This window comes from Pan paniscus, chromosome 14 (assembly GCF_029289425.2).
Source record: "Pan paniscus chromosome 14, NHGRI_mPanPan1-v2.0_pri, whole genome shotgun sequence".
Classification (NCBI taxonomy): Eukaryota; Metazoa; Chordata; class Mammalia; order Primates; family Hominidae; genus Pan; species Pan paniscus.
The window spans coordinates 52,576,709-52,600,181 of record NC_073263.2 but is presented as its reverse complement, the minus strand read 5'-3'; the positions used below and the strand labels follow the sequence as shown (position 1 = coordinate 52,600,181).

At 42.0% G+C, this 23,473-nt stretch overlaps 1 pseudogene; it reads left to right on the top strand.

Annotated features, from left to right (window-relative positions):
* The first annotated feature begins 300 nt into the window (after nucleotides 1-300).
* LOC100990682 (large ribosomal subunit protein uL18-like) lies at nucleotides 301-956 on the top strand (annotated as a pseudogene).
* The last annotated feature ends 22,517 nt before the right edge of the window (nucleotides 957-23,473 follow it).

Below are 23,473 nucleotides of genomic sequence, written 5' to 3'. Positions count from 1 at the left end.
AACTAGTAATGAAGGGAGAGAGATATCATCTAGAACCTCTGTAACTTTTCAAAGATGATGTCCAGCATCCAACAAAAATTACCGGGGATACTAATAATCAAGACCAAGGGAAAAAATAAAATAGACAAACTAAAAACACTCACAGGTTTCTCTGATGTTGGAGTTATCAGACATAGACTTCATATTAAGTGACTGATATTCAAAAAAGCATATGACAAGATGGAGAATGTCAAAAGTATATGACAAGATGGAGAATTTGAGTACATTCCAGTTCCTAGTAGTCAGTGCTGAGCTGTGGACATGGGTCTGTTCCACAGGGTGGGGTTTGTTAAAGTTGTCAAGTATAAGGCCTACTGTAAGAGATACCAAGTGACATTTAGAAGACAGTGAGAGGGTAAAACTGATTACTATGTTTGGAAACACTTAGTGGTACAGGATAAAAATAAGTCTAACACACACAAATACAGAATGATTATTTGTGTGATAAATAGAGATACCATTTGTCAGATGGCTTATGCCCATATAGAATGGGACATGATAGTCTGTGCAGCTTATGCACACGAACTTGCAAAATACGGTGTAAAGGTTGGCCTGACAAATGATGCTGCAGCATGTTGTACTGGCCTGCTGCTGGCATGCAGGCTTCTCAGTAGGTTTGGCATGGACAAGATCTATAAAGGTCAAGTGGAGGTGACCAGAGATGAATACAACGTGGGAAGCACTGATGGTCAGCCAGGTGCCTTTACCTGCTGTTTGGATGCAGGCCTTGCCAGAACCACCGCTGACAATAAAGTTTGTGGGGCTCTGAGAGTGCTGTGGATGGAGGTTTCTCTATCCCTCACAGTGCCTAACGATTCCCTGGTTATGGTTCTGAAATCAAGGAGCTTAATGCTGAAATGCATCAGAAGCACATCATGGGTCAGAATGTTGCAGATTCTGCAACGTGCATTACCTAATGGAAGATGCTTGCAAGGCAAGAACCTTTATTGTAGTTTCCATGGGAAGGAATGGATGAGGCAAGGTAAGCAAGCTTAGGATCGACTAGTTAGAATAATTTCAGCAGGCCCTGGGATGTAGGGGCTTTCCTGAATTGTCTGACACCTGGTCCTGGGATGATTAGGCAAGGGAATATTGGCCTCGAGTGTAAGAGCCTGATAGAAGAGGTGGGAGAGGAGTGGGCTCTGGATTGGTTGGTTTGTATATGAAAGGGCACTCAATAGTACCATCTCTGGGAATTGACTAGCCCTAGGAATCCAGTTTCTCCAGGGTGGGTAAGGCCCTCCTAGGTCAAAACATTAGCTAAAAAGACATGCTTAATATAAGCAATAGCTGAGGCTCATACATCCATGCATTTCTGCTTCTATCACTTTAGCAGCATACTTAGTAGGATTTAGTTGTGTTTGGACCAAAACCTGTTAATGACAATTATATTTAACAATAAAATTATGATTTAGGGAAATGTTATATGAATTAGTGAAGTTGTTATTTCTTTGAAATTTAAATAGGAAAGTCTTGATGAGAAAAACTACTTTTAAGTATATGTGGGTTAGGTGCGACTGGAAAAAAAAAAAAGTCCTGAAGATTCCACAGCATTGTGGAACTCTCTTATTACTTCTACTTACAGATATCTCTTGAGTTTTCCTTTTTGGACAATGCGACAACTGGCAGTTTTTTGTTTTTTTTCTCTTGTTTCCAATCTTTGTGGGTTTTCTTTCTTTTTCTTACTATGCTGGCAGGATCTCCAATACAATGTTGGCTAGAGGTGCTGGTCACAGGTTTCCTTGCCCTGTTTTTTATTTCAGAGAGAATACTTTCAGTGATTGCCATTAGAAATAGCATTTGCTGTAGGATTTTAATAGATAATTTTAAAAATCAGGTTAAGGAATTTCTATTTCGCTAAGAGTTTTTAATCATTTATAGGTATTCCCACTTATTTTATACCTGCCACTTTGAGGGATGCTCTTCTCGTACCACTGAGAAATTGTCTACTTTCTAGTGCCTTATAGTCAAATTCACAATTCCTCATTTGTTTTCAATGAGGGAGGCTTGCTTCCTGGCTCATCTTTTGTGTACCATAAAGTATGTCAATATGCAGAAGCGAATCAAATTTATTTATTTATTTATTTTTGAGACAGAGTTTTGCTCTTGTTGCCCAAGCTGGAGTGCAATGGTGCGATCACGGCCCACTGCAACCTCCGTCTCCCAGGTTCATTGACTCTCCTGCCTCAGCCTCCCGAGTAGCTGGGATTACAGGCATGCACCACCATGCTCAGCTAATTATTTGTATTTTTAGTAGAAATGGGGTTTCACCATGTTTGCCAAGTCTCAAACTCCTGACCTCAGGTGATCTGCCTGCCTCGGCCTCCCAAAATGCTGGGATTCCAGGCGTGAGCCACCATTCTCATCCCACAAATCAAATTTCTAAACATTGGCATTGTGTCACCCCACACTGTGTGACCCTTAATGTCAATACTGTCTGATATGGTTTGGCTGTGTCCTCACCCAAATCTCAACTTGAATTGTATCTCACATAAGTCCCACATGTTGTGGGAGGGACCCAGGGGGAGGTAATTGAATCATGGGAGCCGGTCTTTCCCATGCTATTCTCGAGATAGTGAGTAAGTCTCACAAGATCTGATGGGTTTATCAGGGGTTTCTGCTTTTGCTCCTTCTCTCATTCTCTCTTGCTGCTGCCATGTAAGAAGTATCTTTCACCCTCCGCCATGATTGTGAGAATTTCCCTAGCCATGTGGAACTGTAAGTCCAATTAAACCTCTTTTTGTTCCCAGTTTCAGTATGTCTTTATCAGCAGTGTCAAAATGAACTAATACACTGTCTTACATATGAGTTGCCAGAAACGAGACACTTCATGCTGTATAAAATGCATAAAAATGCAAAATATACATTGCATATTCGGAGTCAACTGACTTATGGAGCTTTATGGCGAGTGAGACTCCATGTGCTTAGGATCTATTTCTCTTTTATTGTATGTGAGAATTTTACTTGCATCACCAATTTCAATAACCCTGAGATCTCAGCACAGCAGTGGAATAACAATGACAGTGGCAACAGCCCAAAGAGAGAGATTGTTTTTTGAAAGTCAATGAAAATTCAACTCTAATCTATATATTTTCTATAATCTATATTTTCCTAAAATGGAAAAGCCTGTCTCTTCCCATGGCTGGGGGAAGCATAGGAGCTCAGTGACTCAAGGAAAGGTTTCAGACTTCTCTTGATCAGCCTCTTTATTTTCTTGTCATTCTATCCCCCACACCGTTCCCTAGTCCTCATCCTGACATCTGTTTTTTTAATCACTGTCATTGAAAACAAGTGTGGTGCTGTCTGAAATCCACAAAAAGCAACCTCTGGGGAAGAAAATATAAATCATAGGTGTGTAAATCATCAGCCCTGAGAGTTGGCATACTGTTGACTTGCCTAAGAGTCTGCATTTTCATTTAGTGGGGAAAATCAGCTTTGATGCACATGATTGGTGGGGGTGGTGGGGAACAGATGAAACACAATGACTCAGAACTGGCAAAAGTCTGCGTGTGGGGAGAGGGAGATTGGTGGGTTCATTCTGGCATCTAATCAGTCCCTGAGAACTGTGAGGAAATTGAAAGGGGCCAGCTTATCAGCATATTGACATGCAATGAAAGCGCCTTAAATGCTTCCCAATCCCTATGCAGAAGAAGCGGAGAAGGAAAACCACTGTCATTGGAAAAAAATTATTTGGCAGAACATTCTCTTTAACGAGCAGATTCATTCATTTTCTGGGAAACATACTAGCGTTTTGCCTCTATCACACTAAAAGAACTGGCTGGTGCAATCAATTCCACAGAACACCCATCAATTCAGTTAAACAACCAGTGGGGTGGAAAACCCCCAGAAATCAATAGTAGTTGTTTCACTGAATTGATGGGTTACTGCGAGTCGTTCAGATCCATCGGTTGACTTGTGTGTTCAGTTGCTGCCTTGTCTGTGGTGTTGTGTGGGACCTTCAGGCCAGAGACAGACCCTGCTGGAAGGCCTACAAAGTGCAAGGTGACAGACAGAGAGGTACAGGCTCCCCATGGCCAGTGGCTGTCACTTCTGCTGGGAAGATCCTTGCTGCAATGTGCAGCCATCATTGCTACTGGCAGCTCACCTCTAGTGAGGGTGATGGTGAATAGTTTTAACAAGCCACCACTGGCTGAGTGCCTTTGATGAGGGAGGTGCTTTTAAAATATTATTACTTACGTTTTAACAAACCAGCAAAGTAGAAATTATCCCTCCCTGCTCTTTTCTTGCTTGAGGATTGAAGAGAAGCAGGGAGAGGCATAGCCAGTAACCTGCCTCTGTTCATTGTCAAAGCCAGAGTTCTGTTCAGGATGTCATCCACCCCGCATCCATGCATAGCATAGTGGCTGAGAACTGTAGGTTCTGGAATCTGACAAAGATGGTTCAAATCCTGGCATCTCTACTTATTGTGGGATGTTTGGCAATTTACTTAACTGGTTTCAGTTTCAATTTTCCCATCTGCAAAATGGGAATAATATCTAGTCATTGAAGGAATGAATACAAGAATGTACACAAAGTCCACTGTGTAAGGCCTGGGAATAATGTGGCAAAGCCTGGTTTTTTGTTGTTGTTTGTTTGTTTTTTAAAAACGTTATTTTTGGTACTGTCACTAAGGGTGGTGACTTGAGCTTGTCCTAAACTCACTTTAAGGCTGCACGCCTTCCTCTTTCCTCTTTCCTTGCTCTTGCCACTTACAATCCTCTGAGAGATTTTAAATCTTTTGTGAGAGCCAGAACACAGGTGTCAATATTTAATTGTCAAGTTCTGAATTTTAGTGAATATTTATTACTTCACAATACACGAGGCTTCTATTGACCCTGCTTTATTTATCTAACATTAAAAAAACACCAGTTGGTTGCCTCTTCATGCTGGCATGGTCTGCTCCTGTACAAGCGTGTGTAGGGGTGCAGTAAGGAACAAAGGGGGTTTCAACAAAGGCTCGCTGGCCACAAATAGCTCACTCACCTGCATGGCAGAAGAAGGCAAGAAGTGACTACAAAAACACTGGCAGTACAAATCCAGCCATGTCTACAAAGTTCACGAACAGGCAAAATGAACCTAAGGCAATAGAAGTCAGTCCATTGGCCAACTCTTTGGTGTGGGAATTTTATTTTATTTTATTTTATTTTATTTTATTTTATTTTATCTTTTGAGATGGAGTCTCGCTCTGTCGCCCAGGCTGGAGTGCAGTGACACAATCTCAGCTCACTGCAACCTCCACCTCCTGGGTTCAGGTGATTCTTCTGCCTCAGCTGCCAGAGTAGCTGGGACTACAGGTACACACCACTGCGCTCAGCTAATTTTTGTATTTTTAGTAGGGATGGGGTTTCACCATGTTGACCAGGCTGGTCTTGAACTCCTGACCCCAAACGATCCGTCCGCCTCGGCCTCCCAAAGTGCTGGGATTACAGGTGACAGCCACCGCGCCTGGCCGGTGTGGGAATTGATGGGGAAAGGGCAGAGGGAGCCTCTGGGGTGCTGGAAGTGTTCTAGGCCTGGATCTGGACATCTGCACATATAACATTGGAGCTGTGCGTTTACAATTTGTGCCCTTTATGTATGCTCTACTTCAATTAAGGAGAACTGAAATTTTAAATAACTATAGAAAAAGCACCACTAGTGCTGTTGCTCAGCAGGATGTGAAGATATGTAATACGAGAAGCTGTACTCAGCCACCTATGGCACTGGGTAACAATTGCATGGATTATTCCCTTGCAACAGAGTGAACTGGCCTGAATGAGAGCTGGCCCAGGCAGACAATTACAGTGTGGAAAATGGGGACACACCCCATCACCAGATGCCCATGAGAGCTGAACAATATTCAGATTCCTTATCTCTCCTTAACAATAGTAACTACCCTGATCAAGTACCTATTCAGTTCTAAGTGCTTTGTAGATACCGATTTTTTCCACTAGTCTTTACAATAATCTTATATGGTAGGTGTCTTTTGTTCCATTTTATCACTGAATCAATAGTTTAAAGAGACCTTATAACAAGTAAGGGGTGAAGCAAGATTTTAACCTTGGTCTGTGTGGCCTTTTGATCAGTACCATAGGCTCTGAAGACAGATTTCCTGGGTTTGAGTTCCAGCCCCTCATTTCCTTTCTGTGTAAATGTGGGTAAGTTCCTTGACCTCTCTGTGCCTTAATTTTCTCATCTTCAGGAAAGGGGGTAGTGGCAGCTATGTATCACAGAGTTATTTGAGTTAATCTGTGTAAAACACTTAGAACACGGTATGCACTTGGCACATAGTAAGAGCTATACATGTGTTACTGATTACTCTGTTGAATGACACAGCCTTTCAAAGTGGAAGGGCCAAATCCTATTATTTTCTGGGATATAAAGTAGAAATATAGGCCTAGCCAAACTGTTTGCTCCCTACCTCCCTCCTATGGGTTAACATAGCCCCGAATCCTAGGCATGTGGCAGGCCCATGGGACTGCTTTCCTTCTTCCCCAAGAGAACCCCTGGGTTACAGGCTGGGGGTGGGGTCAAGGTCCCCTGTCACTCCAGATCTCTCCTGCCACCCGTATCCTCAAGGTGGCCTAAGAGAAAATGTTGTTCCAGGCTTGTTGGCAGTTCCTACCTACACTGATGTCAGGCACAGGGGAGTCTGGAAGCTGTTGAAATGAGGACTTTTCCAGCTTGTGCCATCAGGTTTTCTGCCTGGATCTCCAACCCCATTCCCATCTGGATTCTGGTAATTTTCCCCTCCCTGACCACGTGGTGACAGTTGTCCTTGTGTGAACAGGACCCCGCCTCTGAGGTCACCTGTGATGGACCTGACCAGAGTCTCTTCCCCAGAAGTCAAGACTTGGAAGTAACAAATGGTAACATCAGTTGAGATTGTCTTTGAATGGAAGAGATATAAATAGAAGAATGCGGTAGCCGTTTTCCATCTTGTCCACTTGGAAATACACTGAGAAAGGAAGTGTGCAGCGAGTGTGAGAGGTAAAGCAGAGCCTCAGATAAGAGTGGGGACCAGGAGCAGAGATTGAGAGAGGTGGGTCACTCTGAGGCCTGAGCCACTGTGGGATCACCCAGCATCCTCATCTGCAAATTACCCCTCCTGCTTAAGCTGGCTGTAGTGGGTTTCCACCGCTCATACTTGAAGAGTTCACACAAATACACCTGGACTGAGTAATTCAAGGAACAAAATTCATTGCATGAAGCAATTTTCTTGGAAGCCTTTCTTGAATCCCCTAAATTGGGTTAGGAGCTCCTCTCAAACACAGCTGCTTCCCTTTCCCCATGGAATTACTTGTATCTTAGCCCTAGTCATACTCTTCTTAAAAATATGTCTGTATTAAAAAAGTTATCTTTAAAACCCACAAGGAGTTTCCAAAATGTAGTTTTTTTGAGTTGCAATCTTTAAATGTTTAGGTCTTATTCATGTAGCTCCTGCATTATTTATTTATTTTAATAACAACATAATAGGCTTTAATATTTAGCTTGTATTTATTCATTTTACATGAACTCCTTTTTAAATTGAGCATCATCCAGGAAATAGTTAAGAATTGAGGGTTTGAGGTATTAGATATATATTTCTAAACATACGTTAAACTGAATATGTACCTATTAAAAAGAAAAGATAAAACGTACTACCTAAGATCATCTCACGTACCACTTTGGAAATTCCTGTCCTACCTTGCCGGCCCCTTAAAAGCAGGACAGCATGCACAGCCTGCTTTCTACCCTTGGGCTCAGGGCCCAACATTTCCCCTTTATAGAACTTTTCACAAGAAACCATCGAATGTGCAATTAGTTTACTTGTCTGACTTGCATGGAAGACCCTTCCATGCATTGTTTACTGCTTTATCCTCAGTGTCTTCAACTAGGTCTGGCACCTAGCTGAGGTTTAATACATATGCATTGGAGGAAATAATGCATGCATTGATAAATGAAAACCAGTTCCAGAATGTTCTACAGCCATGAATGTGAATACATGCTGCTCCTGACTGGTGGGGACACTTGAGGGTGAGCACTCTTGCTCAGTCTCTTACTTTTCTCACTTGCTCCACTCTGGTGGTGACACTATCAGGTCATGCATGGAAAGTCTTTAGTCCTTAGTTCCATTGGCTGAAGCAGAACAGTCCTCCGACACTGTGATTCATATGCACCCTGACTGGGCATGTGCAGAGCCAGCTGTATAATTTAAACAGCCCAGTTCAAAATGAAAATGTGTGTTCAAAAAGCAGGAGTCCCTATGACTCAGCAACTCCACTTCCAAACATACCCAACAGAATCGCAAGCAGGGACTCAAAGAGATAGTTGCATACCGTGTTCATGGCAGCATTACTTACAATAGCCAAAAGGTGGAACTTAAATGTCCATCTACAGATGAATGGATAAACAAAATGTGACATAGACACACAATGGAATATTATTCAGCTTAAAAAAGGAAGGAAATTCTGACACATGCTACTCACGAAGAACCCCAAGGACATTATGCTGAGTGAAATAAGCCAGTCACAAAAACACAAAAGCTGTATGATTCACTTGTATGACGTACCGGAGTTGTCAAATTCATAGAGATAGGAAGTAGAATGGTGGTTGTCAGGGGCTGGGGGTAGGGGAAAATGGGGAGTAATGGGTATCACATTTTAGTTTTGCAAGAAGAAAACAGTTTTGAAGATGGGTTGGGTCAGGCATGGTGGCTCAATCCTGTAATCTCAGCACTCTGGGAGGCCTAGGCGGTAGATTGCTTGAGCCCAGGAGTTTGAGACCCACCTGGACAACATGGCGAAATCCTGTCTCTACTAAACTTACAAAACTTAGCTAGGAATGCACCTGTAGTCCCAGCTATTTGGGAGGCTGAGGTGGGAGAATCACTTGAGCTCAGGAGACGGAGGTTGCAGTGAGCTGAGAGATTGCATCACTGCATTCCAGCCTGGGCAACAAAGCGAGATCCTGTCTCCAAAAAAAAAAAAAGAAAAAAAACAGAAAGCAAGAAAATGGGTTGATAACAACCTGAATGTATTTAACACAACTGAGCAGTACACTTAAAATGGTTAAGAGAGTAATTTTATGTTACATAATTTTTACTACAATTTTTTTTAAAGTAGGAGAAAAGCTTTCTCTCTCACGGTCTCTCTATCTCTGTCTCTCTTTCTCTCTCTCTCTCTCATGTTTTTTTATTTGGTATTGAGTGTCACACTCCCTTGGGCCCAAGCATAGGCATTGGGTGAGTGCAGACACTTATAGGTGCCCAGGACCTCATCTTGATGCCCTGGGCATGCAGGGGGTACATGCCTGGCTCCCACACTCTGAGGAGGGCAGGAAAAGTGGGCAGTGGTTGCTCGGCAGGACCCTATGGAGGGAGCAGGAAAAAGGGGCAGTGGTCACTCGGCAGGACAGGGGAGGGGGTGTTGAAGAACCCTTGCTAGGGAGGCGGCAGGTGCAATGGCAGGAGCTGAGGCTCCAAGTCTTTGGCACATAACTTGACTTACAAAACATTAATTCAAAGATGCAATCATTAAGAGTTTTAAGATTGCCACTGCAGAGCACTAAACCTCAATCCCTTCTGCGTGTGGGGCTGGGCAAGTGCACTGTATACGGTCCCCAAGAAGCCAGCCCTGGTTGTGCTGCAGAAACATAACAAAACATCAACCCCACAGCAAGTGTCCCCAGGGTGCCCACGAACATGACGCAGCTCTGCATGTATGGGATCCACAGCCAGCAGAGATGTGGCTCGAGCATAGCAAAGAGGCTGGAGGGATTGAGTCACTAAGCCAGTGAGCCTTAAAGGGCTATCTGTGGATTTCCCAGGACTAGGGCTTAGGTTTGCCAGAGCCACCCTGACCTCTTTTTACTGATGGTAGAAGTAAATTGAGGCTCAGTGATTTGAAGATTTAGCTGTTAGAGTAAATTATTTTGGGATTGAGGTCATCAAGCAGGAGAAAAACTTTGCACTATCAGAATGCTAGAGCTGAAGTTGTGTTTTCTAAAAAAGAAATGGGTTAGGCTGAGGCAGAAGGATCATTTGAGACCAGAAGTTTGACACCAGCTTGGGCAACAGAGCAAGAACCCCATCTCTAAAAAATATTTAAACATTAGCCAGGTATGGTGGCATGCACCTGTAGTTCCAGCTATTCAGAGAAACTGAGCTGAGAGGATCACTAGAGCCCAGGAGGTCAGGGCTGCAGTGAGCCAGGTTCGTGCCACTGCACTTCAGCCCGGGCAACAGAGTGAGACCCCATCTCTTAAAAAATAAATAAATGGAAGAACTGGGTGATGTTTGTAACCAAGTGTTTATGAAATAAAGCCTGCTAAATGTTTCCACAGGAGACGTACAGCCTGATGGTGTATGTGATGTCTATGTAGACGCTGAGAAACGACACAGAGCTGGAGTGCACCGTTCTGAGCATGGTCACATAGTGGAAGGAATGTTCTGAGGGACCTCCATGCTATCAGGGTTACATATGTAAACAATTTCTGGAACCTGTTTCTTTCTTTCCACACTGTGGTGAGGATGAGGATATTGTTATTTGGGGCAGTGATTCTTAAACTGTCATGCACCTATGAATCCCCTGGGATCTTGTTAGAATGAAGATTCTCTCCTGGTAGGGCTGGGCCAGAGATTCTGCATTTCTAACAAGCTCCCACGTGACTCCTGGACCATACTTTGAGGATCAAGGGTCTAGACCAGCCTGGACAATAAAAAACTGCTTCCTTCTTCAGCATTCATGTCTAAATAAAAGGCCCTGGGACCATGTAAGTCCAGAATAGTACAGACCCCTTCTATCAGGCTTCTAGGTTAAGCTGAAATGTCTCCTCTGCTCCAGGAAGCCTTCCTTGGCTCCCCCAGGCAGAGGGGAGCACCATCAGCTCAGTGCTCCCTCAGGGCTTGGTACATGCATGTTTAGTGCATAGCACGTTGCTTTACCTGCATGTGCAGAATTTTCTCTCCCTACTGGACTATGTGTCTCTGGAATGCCAGGCATATTTGCATTGGCAGGGTCAGTGCCTGGTCATAGAAGGTGCTTATATTGGTTTCCTATTACTGCTGGAACAAATCATCACCAACTTAGTGGCTTAAAGCAATATGAAGTTCTCTAGGTTAGATGTCCAACACAGGTCTCACTGGGCTAAAAATCAAGGTGTCCGCAGGTTCAGTTCCTTCTAGAGGCTTTAGGGAAGAATCTGAGTTTTTGTTTGTTTGTTTGTTTGTTTTTTGTTTTTTGTTTTTCCTTTTCCAGCTTTTGGGGCTACCTGCATTTCTTGGCTTCTGGCCCCTTCCTCTGTCTTGAAAGTCAGCAATGGTGTGCTGAGTCTCTCTCACATTTCATTTTTCTGCCCTCTCCTGCCACCCTCTTCCATTTTTAAGAAAGATAATCTGGAAAATCCCCCCATCTTAACCTGATTAGCAGCCTTAATTCCCTTTACCATGTGGTGTAACATATTCGCATATGTAACATTACCATGTAGTGTGACATATTCACAGGTTGCAGGGATTCATGTGTAGACGTCTTTGGGGGCTGTTATTCTGTCTACTACAATGTTTGACTAGTGTCTATAGAGTGAATTTGTGCCTGTGATTGGCCTTATGTACACAGCTCAGGCCAGGGGGGTTCTGAAGAGTTGAAGATTCTACAGCTCTGTACTTGCTGTGGCCAATTTTGTAGCATTTCTGGTATTTTTCATTTAGCTGGGATTATTTCTGACTCCTGGCATCTCAGAAGACATTGGTAGCCTTTTGATTCTAGTCATCCATACACAGGCAAGATCTGCATAGAACCAAGGAATTCAGTTTACCTCAGCAAGTGCTAATGCGGCTCTAGTTTTAGTTTTCATTCTGGGATGGAACAACATAGCCCCAGTTGTGGAGGGTCTCTCTGCGAGTGTCTTTCTAGTGGCACAAGCAGTGACCCCTAGGCAAATTGATGGGCTCATCTGGATTAGTCCACTGTATTTTTTAGGATGGCCAAAGCTGCTTTCTGGAAAGAAAGAGGTTCTGTTATATAGCCAGTCTTCTTGAAAAATGTTTATAGAACTGCTGAAAGTATATATAATTTACGCAGAATTTATGCCAAATTTGGGCTGAATATATATGTTTTGGTTGTGACCAGGACAGAGGAGTGTGTTAACAGAAGCAACTTTCTTAAAGCCTCCCTTCCCATGTGATTGAAGTTCTAATATTACTTCCTAAGGGACTACATTGAACCTGTTCCAAGTATATCATAAGAATAAAGCCCAGTATTGATTCCCCCAATCGCCCCAGTAGGATACGCTGGTGGCTGTAAATTTGAAAATTGTGACATACAATGACCAAGTGCTCAAAGATGTTTGTTTTCACTGTGACCAAGTGATCAAGGGCTGCCTGTTAAAAAATATCCCCAATTCTGGAGAAATGTGGGGGTCCCACAAACAGGACACCACAGTAAATGAAAATGTCAGCAGTAAAAGCTGATCATGTGTTTTTGTCTACACGATTTTGTCCATAATTCTTGCACAATTCTGTTATGGCACTTCAAAAGGGAAGCTTCTTTAAAACTGGTTTTATATCTACGGAAAATTCTAACTTCAAAATACAAAGGTCTGAGTTTATTCGTCAAATATTTCATTTATCCATGCAAAGTTCTAAGATGATGTAAATAATGTGTATCTTCTACTGTTTTCTGGGAAGAGTGCTATTTCTTGGGCTAAGATATAGACTCTTGAAGACAGGGTTAGTGTTAGTATTTTTTTGTTCTTGCTGTTTCTGGCACCATCTCAACTCTGCCTAAAAACGTCAGAGAAAGCCTTCCTACAGAGGAAGGGACAAGAGAGGTGCTTATTATTGATGATGAAGAGAAATATTCATGCTAAATGACTTCAAAGATATAACTGTTTCCCGAACTGAGCAAAATGAGTTTGCACTGGAAAAACATAATTGCCTTTGGCTCATAGTGGCTTCACTATGCGTCTACCTTGTGCTACCTCTCTTGTGTGTCTGGGGGCTGGAGTGGATCAATGAGAACCAGGCTACCATTGATCAAGCAGAATGGTGATAATGACCAGACCAAAGGATATTTTTTTCAGCTTGAATGTCCAGGGTCAATGCTTCTGGCTGTCTCAAAGGGAAGAAGCAGTTACAGCATTGTTCAAAATGGCTCTTTAGAGAAATCATTTCTAGCTCACTCCATTTGCATCTGTATTTCAGATTTGCTAGGTTTCCTTTGCAAACATTTTCACTTATTACCCTTTATCACCTTAGCTAATTAAGGAAGATACAGAAACCAGATTTTTAGGGGTTTTTTTTTTTTTTTCAATTTCAGCCTTTGGCCACTTCCTATAAAAGATTTCCCTCTGCTTTGAATAAAATTTCTAAGCAGCCTTCAGAGCCAAATTAAATGATTTGGAATTCTCTCTAGCTAGCTGATCTTTAGCTGCAGAGATCAAGAACCCCATCTAGTGGGAAAATATGAAGCTGCCACCGCAGTGACGGACTGAAATTAGCAGCGTGGTTGAAATTCTTGCCCAGCCCTTCTTGTGGAGCACAAGAAGGCCTCTGCAGAAGCCTCATTCAGAATCTTGAAACTATCAGCCTTTCAAACTGTGTGGGGCAGGAGGTGGGCAGTCAGAAAGATGCTTTGTGAGGGGAAGGAAAACAGCACTCATTCCCCTCTGCAGAGTAAAGGGAAGCCTGGCCCCAGGAAGGAGCAGCTGCCTGCAAGAGGGAGCCTGAGCCGTGGAGTCCTGGGAGCCTATGAGGTGGGCAGCCAGGGCGTGGAGGCAGCAGCAAGCCCAAACGGTCAATACGGGCCCAGCTGGGGCCTGGCGGCGGAGGGTACCCTCACAGAGCCCTGGCTCCTGAGGCCAGAGGGGCATTTGGGCCCTCAGCCAGTTAGGGGGTTTGTTCTTCCTTTTCCTAAGGCACGTCGCTGCCCAGTGGGAGTGGGTTCCTGTCCATAAGCCAGAAGCCCCACCATGTGGTGGAGGGAAAGGATGACTTTCCTTCTCATCCCCTGGTGTCATTGGACCCCCCTCCAGGGGGGCCTCAGGGGATTGCATGAGCTGTGCTCTTCCTTCGTGAGCCTCCTGGCTCTGCAGGGGGCTGCCGGCTTTTACCTTACAGCTCTCCACTGAAATGTCACCTCCCTGTGGGGCTTCCTGCCACCACCATTGTTCTTTGCGTGGCACCCTGTGGGCGTCCTTCATGATGCCTATCACACCATTTAAGATGTTTTCCTGTGCGTCGCTCTCCTCCCCTGCTGAGGGCAGGGGCCATGCGTGTGTGCTATGTTGCTGACGTAGTCCTTCCTGCTGCAGTGCCTGGCACAGGGCAGGCGCTCCCTTGTCTCTGTAAAGAAATGAAGAGGCTTGGCTGAGCCCAAGGACTGGGAGGCAGGCTGCTGGCAAGGACTGGGAGGCAGGCTGCTGGCAAGGCCTGGGGAGACCTCTCCCTGGCTGGCCCTTGTTTCTTTTCCTTCCTCTCCACTAGAAGTAATCATAGGGGTCCAATTTGCCATGGGATTTTACGGAAATCACATGGGTCAAAGTGCTATGCAGATGCAAAGCGTCATCCAGTGCTGTTTCATTTCCATTTGCTTGGTTCCATGTGTTGGGGGAGGGTCCACCGCACCCAGAGCCCAGGGACCCTATGATTCTGTCATATACAGAGTGGCAAACGTCAGACATAGGAGGCCCTTGCAGATCCCCTAATCCGGGGTGTCTCAAGCCGTCTCCATATGTGAGAATCAACTGAGCCGTTTTATTAGCCACAGACCCGTTCCTCCCTGCTGGAGGTTCTGATTTAATTGGTCTGTGAGGAGGATCAGCCATGGGTATTTTTAAACATCTCTCAGGTGATTGATTCTAATGTGCAACTAGGGTTGAAGACCTGGACCAAATCCACCCCTTGGTTGTTTTTTTTTGTTTTGTTTTGTTTTGAGACACAGTCTTGCTCTGTTGCCCAGGCTGGAGTGCAATGGTGCGATCTCAGCTCACTGCAACCTCTGCCTCCCGGGTTCAAGTGATTCTCCAGCCTCAGCCTCCCGAGTAGCTGGGATTACAGGCACCTGCCATCATGCCCGGCTAATTTTTGTGTTTTTGTAGAGATGGGGTTACACTATGTTGGCCAGGCTGGTCTCGAACTCCTGACCTCAGGTGATCCACCCACCTCGGCCTCCCAAAGTACTGGGATTACAGGCATGAGCCACCATACCTGGCCTCACCCCTTGCATTTAAAATGAGTCCACAGAGCCCTGGAGGATCACAGCAGCCACTGTCCCATGGTCAGCAGAGCCATGACTGGGACCCAGGCCCCTGCCCCTTCTCTCACAGGCACCAAAGCGGGATTTGTCCTATAGCAGGACTGACTCTCACAGAGACTGTTCTCCTGCGTAGGAGATAAGAAAGGGGGTCCCCACCACACCTAGTCCGAGGTCTGAGAGCAATGTGTAGATGCTATGCAGATGCAGAACAGGAAATGGTGCAGCATCCACACCCCAGCAGAGTACCTGGGAGGGGGACACATGGTCAGTACCTGGGACTTCCCTGGGATGCCGCCTCTCCCCTGGCCTGCCCCTACCTTTTGCAGCTGCAGCTGTTTTACTGCTTCCAGCAAGGGTGGGCAATCCTGAGGTTGATAGAAGCCTAGGGAAGTACTGTGAGCTTTGACACTGACCAGGGGATCAAAGCGGGCCACTGCAGGTTGAGGAACCTGGTCTGGTGATGGGTGCAGGCCAGACAGACACTGAGATAGAGAAACCCAGAGCTCTGGGCAATGTGAAAGGAAAATAAGTCTCAGGTTTCCCAAATCACTAAGCTAAAGGGAAAAGTCAAGCTGGGAACTGCTTAGGGCAAACCCACCTCCCATTCTATTCAAAGTTATCCCTCTGCTCACTGAGATAAATGTGTATTTGATTGCCTCCTTTGGAAGAGCTAATCAGAAACTGAAAAGAATGCAACCATTTGTCTCTTATCTACCAAAGACCTGGAAGCCCCCTCCCCACTGTGAGTCCTTTGCTTCAAGTTGTCCTGCCTTTCCAGATCAAACCAATGCTCATCTTACATATATTGATTGATGTCTCATGTCTCCCTAAAATGTATAAAACCAAGTTGTGCTCAGACCACCTTGGGCACGTGTCATCAGGACCTCCTGAGGCTGTGTCATGGGCGTGCGTCCTTAACTTTGGCAAAATAAACTTCTTAAACTGATTGACAGCTGTCTCGGATATTCGAGGTTCACAGCAAGAAGAGATTTTATTTGCATTTCAGGGGACACAACAGGCTTGTTTTGTTCCACATGGACCGTAGCTGACAGATGAAGAAAGGGGTAAGGAATCCGTCAATACAAAAGTGAGTTTCCTGTGTTATCTCTGATTGAGGCAGGGATCTCAGATGTCCATTTATCAGAGGCTTTGGGTATCAAAGCTTGGGGGTGTTCCAAAATAGGTTAACAAATTAGGGTGCCTTTTATATATTTATATTATTTTTTATTTAAACAAATTTTAAAGTTTTATTTAGGTAAGAACATTTAACATGAGATTTACCCTTTCAATAATGTTTAAATGTACAACACAGTATCATCTACAGGCACAATATTGCACAGCATTGCTCTAGAACTTATTTGTCTTGTCTTCTATGAACCCCAAAAAGTTGAGACAGGTCTCAGTTAATTTAGAAAGTTTATTTTGCCAAGGTTGAGAACTTGCTCGTGACACAGCCTCAGGAAGTCCTGAGACATGTGCCCAAGGTGGTCAGAGCACAGCTTGGTTTTATACATTGAAGGAGACATGAGACGTCAATCAATATATGTTAGAAGTACATTGGTTCGGTCTGGAAAGGTGGGATAACTTGAAGCAAAGGCAGGAAGACTGGAAGCAGAGAGGGAGCTTCCAGGTCACAGATGGGTGATACATAAATGGTTATATTCTTTTGAGTTTCTGATTAGTCTTTCCAAAGGAGGCAATCAGATATGCATCTGTCTCAGTGAGCAGAGGAGTGACTTTAAATAGAATGGGAGGCAAGTTTGCCCTAAGCAGTTCCCAGCTTGAGTTTTCTTTAGTGATTTTGGGGGCCCAAGATATTCTCCTTTCATATTTACCCCCCTTTTTAAAAAAATCTTTTGGAGAAAGCATTTTACAAGAAAATGAATCTCTGGTCTCAGGTTTCATCTGATCTCTCATGGCTAGGATGGTTTATTTCTAGATGGGTAGATCTGGAAAGCTCATTTTTAGCAGGTTATGAAGTCTCATGTCCTGTGAAGAGAAAATAGGAAGAGAAAGGGAGAGAAAACAGAAACAAAAGAACAATCCTGGAAAAAAAAATCGATATAGACCACATTACTCTGAAGTCCATATATTAATAGGCAGGTATGAAAGTGGCTTATGTATGTAAATAGGTTACTGTTATTTTCTTCTGAAGCTTAAGTTCTCTGGCTTCAGTTCACAGGGTTTTTAAAAAGCACAGCTTAGTTTTCAGTGATTCCAAATTAGGAAAAATGAAAAAGAGAAGGAAAAAAAATTGAAAACATTATTTTGAAGACTTGTAGCCAAGAAAAATTAGAATTTGGTCCGAACTGTAGAAAATAATAAAAATTGGAAAAAACATTAGGCAAGACTGGAATCTAACAACAGGTGTACAATCATTTTGAAACAATTTTTTTCTCTCTCCAGTTTCCCATTTTACTAAAGACAAATCATGGTAAGACTGGTTTGCTTATTATACTTGGCCTAATTATTTGTATACAGTGCAGCAAGAATAATTAGTTTTTACATAGGCTTTTAAATTGGCTTTGATGGGACTTTGTTCCATAGGAGCAATCTCAGACAAGACTTTTCTAAAGCCAGGCCCAGCCATGGGTTGTGCCATCAAATACCCATGAGTTGGGTGAAATTTCCTTTTCTTTTGAGGTTCCAAGATAAATCTGGGGCTTCTACACCTGTCAGAAAGTGACATTCTTTACTTACCACAGGTCACAAACCCTGTATAGGGACTGTGTACACAAAATATGAGGCCAGTTTTTCCAACGGCTTTATTGGCTCCATAAATCAAGTTTGATTCCTTAAAGGAAAGCACATCATTCCAGTCAAAGCCTTGGTAAAATAACCAGTTTCTCCAGCTGGGTCCTGTTACAAATGAAAACAGATTCTTATTGCACTTATGCAAATAATTGTATTGCCATAAGTTAAGAATACTCACAAGTAGTTTCCAATTCTGGAGAAATCAGGTAGAGAGAAACAAGTATGCTCTAAATTTTGTTCATAAGAGTACACTAAATTGTTAAAAGCTGTCAATAGCTCAAAAGAAACGTTTTAAGACTCAGACAAAGAAAACAAAGGATCAGCAAACATATTAAGCAAAAAGTAAAAAAGATTGGTTAAGTCCATGCAGTTAATTCCTGTTCTGCTTGATACTCATGAACATTTTAGCTCTCCATGAGTCCTGAAAGCTTTTCCTCTGTTCTGATGTCACAGTCTCCAAAGTTATCAGAAACCTGTATTCAAGAGCTCCTGTTGGAGATTTATAGTTGATTATAAAATCACCTTCTAAAGAGGACCAAAACAAGACAACAATTGTCCATTGATGAAAAAAAGTTTTAAGGGAGTCATAGTTAAAAGACACAATTGACAAGGAAATTAGTTACCTCCATGGCACACAATTTTAATATAACAATTATGATTATTACTGATCATGTACACTAAGTTATATCAGAATTACAGGAGTTTCCCATAATTTTGGAACACATACCAATAATATATTTATACAAATACAGCCCAAAGAAAACCAAACACCATTTTGTATTTGACAATGCTTCCCGTATAATTTTTTATACCAAATAAGCCACATTATGTCATTTTTGAACTTTAGCGAACCTAATGCCTTAAAGGATTAATTAGGTTAGAAAGAGACATAATTCATAATTTGATTTTGGAAAGTTGGTCAAATATAAAAGGTTTAAAACACTTGATATTACAAAATAGGATTACAGGTCATTGTAAAGTCATTTATTTAACCAAAGTGATAATTCAAGGATTTCAAAAAAGCGAAAACCTTCATTCTTTGAGAGAGGAGACTTCATTTTCTAAACAAGGGGCCCTAGTATAAACAGCATGAAGCCAATTACATTAGTTTTTTAAAATTTTGTAAACAATCTTCATTATATAATATAACTTCCATAAGTCTTTTATAACCTTTATAACCTTTATTAAGGAGTTGGTTAATGCTTTAAGAAAACCTTGTTAATCTGACACAGGGCTCCATATACTGGTTTTGCATCAATGTGCCTTTGACATTAATAATTAATTTGTAGAGAAACTGAACTTATTTTATCTTTCAAAATTGGCCCTTACAATCTTATGCGCCCACCTCTTCCCCAATAGTCCCTCAGTCTTGAGGAGTTGAATAGCTTTCATTTCTTGCCCTGTGTCTCAGGAATGCAGCTTATTTTGATTGGCATCTTCTATGGGGCCTGAAGATGAGGCTTTAATTGCTGTCAGTGTTTAAGATTTAGCAGGACTTGGTGTCCTTTTTAGACCCAGGAGTTAAAAGCTCTGTAACTCAATGTTATAAGGACTTTAAAAGCATATACAGGAAGATACATGGATGTAATGACCTTAATTTAAAAAATTTTTTAATCTCAATTCTTTTTCCTGAGCAAACCAAAACTTAATAACAATATGACAACTTGATTATATAAAAGTTTCAGGTTTTTAAAAAATATATAGATCCTCTTATTGTGGCTTACACTGACCGTTCATGACATTGTCGGACTTTCTGATTTGTTCTGAACATCCCTCCTTTTTAAACAACCAGTTACTTTATTTTAGAACTAAATTTACCATAGAAGATTCTTTCTTATATAAAATTATTTTTCTTTAAGCTTTTTTACCTAAAAAAATTACCTCTTTATTTGTATTACTTTCTTTACATGTTTTTTTAGTTCCTGGTTCCTTTTACCTTGTTTTATACATAACTCTTAAATAAGCTTTAAATTAGGCAAAACTTGTTCACTTTTTTTTTAATAAAAAAGGACACACTTCTTTTTCTTCTTTCTTTTTTTTTTTTTCAGCAGAAATGTTTTCCTACAATATATATTTATTGGAAAACACCCAAATACTGAAATATCTATTAATTTAATTTAACTTTCTATTCTAAATTATGACCAGTTTGTCTACAAGTATTTATCCCATTACATTTACCTAATTACTTTATTTTAGTTGTTTATGTAGATTATTTATGAAAACTGTGATAGTCATGATTTAAAGTTCTGAAACTGCCATTGCAAAATTATAACTAAGACAGTAAAAAAAAGATTTCACCTAATTGGCTTCATCTTTCTCATAACTTCCAAGCTATCCTTGTTCATTCCTGGGCATAAGCTGAATTAACGTTGGGAGGAACTTAGTTTGTAGTTTAGCTTTGAAACAAAGGTGATAACAGTTCTTTCCCAAAACAAACCTACTTATTGTCTATGGACTAGGCTGCCTAAAGCCCCAGGATTAGAAGCTATGGTAATCTTACTAAATTCAAGATGCAGCTATTTTCATTAAACCCGTATCAATGTCTTATTTATTAAATCACACAAGCGAAGATCATTTTGATTTGGGCTGGGTTTATAGTTTTGTAACCCCTATGCCAAATTTTGACACCTTATAGTATTTGGCAGGGATAAGTATGAAATTGCCTGATTAATAAATGCAAACAAAAATGTATGCTGGCAATTCTTAAGACATTTCTAATACAACTTTACCAATAATTTTAAAGCTGGCTTATTTATTAAAGATTTTACTTAAGTTACATAAACTTGAAAAAGCATTTGACTAATCTTTTCTTTCTTATTATCTAATTTAAGTGGGTTTTTTTTGAGATGGAGTCTAACTCTGTCACCCAGGCTGGAGTGCAGTGGTGGGATCTCGGTTCACTGCAACCTCTGCCTCCCAGGTTCAAGCGATTCTCCTACCTCAGCCTCCCAAGTAGTTGGGATTACAGGTGCCCACCACCATGCCCAGCTAATTTTTGTATTTTTAGTAGAGATGGGGTTTCACCATGTTGGCCAGGCTGGTCTCGAACTCCTGACCTCATGACCCACCCACCTCAGCCTCCCAAAGTACTGAGATTACAAGTGTGAGCCACTGCACCTAGCCTTTTATTTTTCTTTAAGCCAATTAATTAGAGCTCTTTTATATATATTTAGTAATGAAACATTCTGTACCCAACACATAAATACATATAAAAACGTATTAGGCCTGCTGATGGAAGTACATTTTATAGATTCATAGAGTCCCCCACTTTTTTTAAACAGACACTTCTGAGTGTCTAAACTACATTCTTCCTTAAAAACCCAAGAGTGTCCTCTGTTGCAGAACTGTTTTAGTCAAAAAATCAGGTGGAAACAGAATTCATTCAACTGAGAAAAAAAAACAAAAAAAAAAATTTTGGCTCAAAAAAAAAGACAAGGTCTTAGGAGAGAAAAACAAAAAATCCCCCCCCAAAATACAAGGGCCTTTTAAATACAAACATGCATACACACACACACACACACACACACACACACACACACACCTCCCTTCGATGTTAGCCTTTTAATTAAGCTGACTTTTAGCTATTGAGCTCCTTTAACCAAAAAAAAAAATTTTTTTTTAATCTTATTACCATATTTCAGCTAGGACAAAATGCTGCTAAACTAACAATAATCACACAAATTATGATTTCTGAGCGCTCTAAGTGTAAGCAGAAATGAACACGAGCTGGTTGTTAATGCTAACTTGAGTAGTTTGAAAAGCATTTGCAAGACAGAATCCCAAACCAGTTTTTTACCTAGTGATGGGTGTTAGCTGTAGAATGGTCTCTACCATCCTAGAAGCAGGAAAAAACCTTCATCTTCCCTGTTGGAAGCAAGCTCAAACTCCATAAAGGAGTGACCTCCCTTCCATCGTCATGGAAGCAGGAAAACTTACTTTCCTGTTGGAAGCAAGTAAAACTCCAAAATAATAATAATAATAAGAGGAGTTTTACAGCAAAATAAACTTTAGATCTCAACCTAATTTTGGGAGAACGGATTCTCTGGAGGGGGTGCCCTCAGACCTCAGCAAATTGTCCTATTGGTTTGAGCCATAAAGTTAGCTCATGCTGGTACCAAGCATTGATAGGAGATTTGTCAAAGGTCAGGGGCATCTCCATTCAGAATTCCCCCATGGTTACCAAAATATGAACCCCGAAAATTCAAGACAGATCTCAGTTAATTTAGAAAGTTTATTTTGCCAAGGTTGAGGACGTGCTCGTGTCACAGCCTCAGGAAGTCCTGACGACATGTGCTGAAGGTGGTCAGGGCACAGCTTGGTTTTATACATTGAGGGAGACATGAGACATAAATCAGTATATCTAAGAAGTACATTGGTTCGGTCTGGAAAGCCGGGACAACTTGAAGCAAACGCAGGAAGACTGGAAGCAGGGAGGGAGCTTCTAGGTAACAGATGGGTGATACATAAATGGTTACATTCTTTTGAGTTTCTGTTTAGTCTTTCCAAAGGAGGCAAATCAGATATGCACCTATCTCAGTGAGCAGAGGAGTGACTTTGAATAGAATGGGAGGCAAGTTTGCCCTAAGCAGTTCCCAGCTTGAGTTTTCTTTAGTGATTTTGGGGGCCCAAGATATTTTCTTTCACAATTCTTACCAAAAAAGGGTCTCAATCCAGACCACAAGAGAGGGTTCTTGGATCTCACATAAGAAAGAAATCAAGGTGAATCCATACAGTAAAGTGAAAGCAAGTTTATTAGGAAAGTAAAGGAATAACAAAATGGCTAGTCCATAGGCAGAGCAGCTCTGAGGGCTGCTGGTTGCTAATTTTTATGGTGATTTCTTCATTATATGGTAAATAAGGGGTGGATTATTCATGCCTCCCCTTTTTAGACCATATAGGATAACTTCTTGATGTTGCTATGGCATTTGTAAACTGTCATGGTGCTGGTGGGAGTGTAGCAGTGAGGATGACCAGAAGTCATTCTCGTCGCCATCTTGGTTTTGGTGGGTTTTAGCTGACCTCTTTGCTGCAAACTGTTTTATCAGCAAGGTCTTTGTGACCTGTATCTTGTGCCAACCTCCTATCTCATTCTGTGACTTAGAATGTCTCACTTCCTGGGAATGCAGCCCAGCAGGTCTCAGCCTCATTTTACCCAGCTCCTATTCAAGATGGAGTTGCTCTGGTCCAAATGCGTCTGACAGTATAACAAATTTTATACCTGTTGATTAGCAATTCCTCTTTTCCTCATCTCCCCAGCCCCTGGCAGCCATGATCCTATCCTTTTCTTCCATGAGTTTGACTATTTTATTTTATTTTTTTTTGAGACAGAATCTCACTCATTGCCCAGGCTGGAGTACAGTGGCGTGATCTTGGCTGACTGCAACCTCCGCCTCCCAGGTTAAAGCAATTCTCCTGCCTCAGCCTCCTGAGTAGCTGGGACTACAGGTGTGCACCACTATGCCCAGCTA